This window comes from Haliotis rufescens, unplaced genomic scaffold, assembly GCF_023055435.1.
Source record: "Haliotis rufescens isolate VD_foot unplaced genomic scaffold, xgHalRufe1.0.p SCAF_116, whole genome shotgun sequence".
NCBI lineage: Eukaryota > Metazoa > Mollusca > Gastropoda > Lepetellida > Haliotidae > Haliotis > Haliotis rufescens.
The window spans coordinates 3,948-7,894 of NW_025963798.1; positions in this window are offsets into that span (position 1 = coordinate 3,948).

Here is a 3,947-nt window from a genome sequence, read left to right on the forward strand (position 1 = left end):
CGGCCAGGACCCCCCGACCACGTTGACACTCAATTTCAGGATTTTTAACTATTTTCTCCAGGCCTTAGGGGCGATCGTAGTGTCAAAGCATGACTGGTCCGGATGGGCATGGATGTCAAAATTTCAAAAAAGGAGTAACATCTTGAAACTCGGTGGGCGGGTCGGCCAGGACCCTTCGACCACGTTGGCACTCAAACTTTGGATTTTTAACTATTTTCTCCAGGCCTTAGGAGCGATCGTAGTGTCAAAGCATGACTGGTCCGGATGGGCATGGATGTCAAAATTTCAAAAAAGGAGTAACATCTTGAAACTCGGTGGGCGGGTCGGCCAGGACATTCCGACCACGTTGGCACTCAAACTTTGGATTTTTCACTATTTTCTCCAGGCCTTAGGAGCGATCGTAGTGTCAAAGCATGACTGGTACGGATGGGCATGGATGTCAAAATTTCAAAAAAGGAGTAACATCTTGAAACTCGGCAGGCGGGTCGGCCAGGACCCTCCGACCACGTTGGCACTCAAACTTTGGATTTTTCACTATTTTCTCCAGGCCTTAGGAGCGATCGTAGTGTCAAAGCATGACTGGTCCGGATGGGCATGGATGTCAAAATTTCAAAAAAGGAGTAACATCTTGAAACTCGACAGGCGGGTCGGCCAGGACCCTCCAACCACGTTGGCACTCAAACTTTGGATTTTTCACTATTTTCTCCAGGCCTTAGGAGTGATCGTAGTGTCAAAGCATGACTGGTCCGGATGGGCATGGATGTCAAAATTTCAAAAAAAGGAGTAACATCTTGAAACTCGGCAGGCGGGTCGGCCAGGACCCTCCGACCACGTTGGCACTCAAACTTTGGATTTTTCACTATTTTCTCCAGGCCTTAGGAGCGATCGTAGTGTCAAAGCATGACTGGTCCGGATGGGCATGGATGTCAAAATTTCAAAAAAGGAGTAACATCTTGAAACTCGGCAGGCGGGTCGCGTATATATATATAGGGCGTAAGTTTTACTTTATCGGCTTGGAGATTGGTGTTAAGTAGATAGGAGCTTTGGATAACATTCTGCCTCACAACGATTGAAGATCGTTTCTTATGGACAGAATGCTGATGTCTAAAATATTGGACTTCCATCTGCAATACATAATAATTAGTGTTTTGTCCTCTGCAATACCACTGCAAAATGTCATTAAAATAATAACTATCTCCTCGATGGATTGATCAGGTATCTACCCCATACTTTCCCTGAAGGCGACAAGCTTTGGGGAATGCTCCAGAGGTCGTTCCGGTAATGGCAGCATATGTTTCATTAGGTTATGTGATTTGTACATGATATCTTGGCATCAGCAAATCTAATGTTTCTTGTAAATTTATGTTATCTCCATTACTTGTTTCCAGACTCGACAGCCTTTAGGTTATGTTGAGTAACTTCCTTGGATAATCGAGAGTGGTTGTTTTGTGGCGTTGATGTTTTACATTTATTTGACCAGGGCCGATGTTTCTGCTGGAGGTCCCCGAGTTTCATCATAAACTCAGTCGGATTCATCAATCAGGCTGTCAACCACAACATATATAACCAATCTCAATGCAAGAGGATTACCAGTCTAGATTACCCACCGACACAGATTTCATTTGGTGTAAAGTGCATACTATCTGTGGGAATTATGTGAATGGACGATTGAAAATCAGTGACGACAGCAAGTCTTCGTGAAAATGGTAAACATGTCCTACCCTATTGGTAGCATCCGCCATTCACACAAATTGCATAAACAACGTAAGTATATCTATTTGCCTGACGCCGCACAATAGTACATCTGCCATGCGACGGCGGCCTAAAACAAACCACATAATCAAGTGATCGGCGAACCAGAAAACCCAGTGACACGGTAGTACGTTTACTGATTAAGTTGAAACTAATAAAAAGGATATATTAAATTTGAATTTCGTCTGCTGTGTACAAGTGCAGAGATAGGCTCCTTATAAGCAAAGAAAAAATTAAACACCATATGCGTTTTGCATATGAATCGGGATTTCCATTCTGATTGGTATTTCAAAACAAGTTATTTTTTAAAATAATTATTTCATTGTCTTTTTGGGGTACACAAACAACAGGTTCACGGAATATAGTTCACACACAATCTACATACAAGTTACAAAGCATATCTTTGGATAATAACAAACAAAACACTTCCAGTGTCAGGATGACGAGGAGTCGTTGTTGGAAACGTGCAGGTTCTAGGGTTTACACGAATAGATGGTGACAGCGTGACCAAAATCTTATGAACTGTGTGTTTTTCCAATGTGAATATTAAATATTTCTGTCGATGCAGTATGAGTATATTATTTTATTCTCGAAGTGTTGGAAATGTGGTAGGGAGTCGGAAATGTTTGATTGTAATATGTTTTGCTCTGTCACAGTTATTATTTGATTTAAAACGTCATTTCGTTTTTCTTGATATCCTAATAAAATTGTCAATTTTGAAGATTCTAGTTCTATTCCAGTTTTGTCTTTGATCCATTTTGCAAGGTTGTTCCAGAGATGTTCTACAAGCTAAAACTCAAAGAACATGTGCATCACCAATTGTTTTTCTCGTTTACAAAAATTGCAATTAATTATTCTTTATATCCCATATTGTACAGCAACTATTTTGTTGGTATAATTCTATGAATAATACTGTATTTGAACCATATTTGTTTTGAAGACAAGTCATATCTGTGGGGGCAACGATTATTCATTTCCATTAATTCCATCATGTTAAGGGCAACATCTAGTTCCCATCTTTGAATGTATTTTGGGGATATCATATTGTTGGGTACCTTATTTGATATATCATACAATATTCTCCACACACCTCCAACCTGCCCCCCCCCCCCCCCCCCCCCCCTGCCCCCCGACACACACACACCTACACTTTGTTTTCAAGGAACAATGGTATTAAGGGCAGATGTAGCTTAGATGTTAGGGATATATTCTTATGCTTGAGATACTATTTTATTGCTTGTATAAGACAAGAATATTCCCGTAAATGTGTTTTACAATCGTATATCTGTTTTAGGTCTAAAGAAAATGGCCGCTCTCATCTATCAAATCATTTTAAACATTAATACCTCATCCCGGGTAATGTTTATGATATACATGAGTGTTCCATATTCTTATATTCGTGTTGTGCCATAAAGGTTATGATAATATACTCACACGCAAAAGAAACGCAAGTGGTTTTAAGCAAATAGGTAACAAACACGGAACAATAAATTTATACGGGTTTTAGCATGTAGTGAAGCCTGATGGTGTAATCAATACTTTTGGTTGCATTTTGGAAGCCCCGAGTAAAAACGCAACATAAAAAAAGGAATCGCCAAAACGCACCATTTCAATGAATATGTTGGTATCATGCACCCATTTCTCGCGAAATCGAAAATGCACTGTCACGAACTGTCGTGGGTATAAAACTGTGGCCGATTCTTGGACCTACCATTCCTTTGTCAACAATGCCACGCCTAGCTCAAATTCAGAGAAACCAGGCTATCGAACGTTTGGAAGCTGGAGAATCTGTCCAAGATGTTGCCCGTCATTTCAACGTTAACATAACCACAATTTACCGTCTCATGCATCGATACAATGCTACACAGACCACAGATGACCTTCCTCGGAGCGGTCGTCCTAGGGTCACCACTCCTCGACAAGATCGGCAGATTACCCGTCAACACCAGCGACTTCCGTTCCTAACTGCAAGTGAAAGTGCTCGACAGACCACAGGAACACATAATCGACATATTAGCCGGGACACTGTGATCCGAAGTTTCCGTTCTAACAACCTAAGATGTCGCCGACCAGCACGTCGTCCTGTTCTCCACCCACGGCATCGACAATCACGACTTCAGTTGGCCCAGGGTCATCGCAATTGGCGTCATCGTGAGTGGAGGCATGTCATCTTCTCTGATGATTGTCGCTTGTGT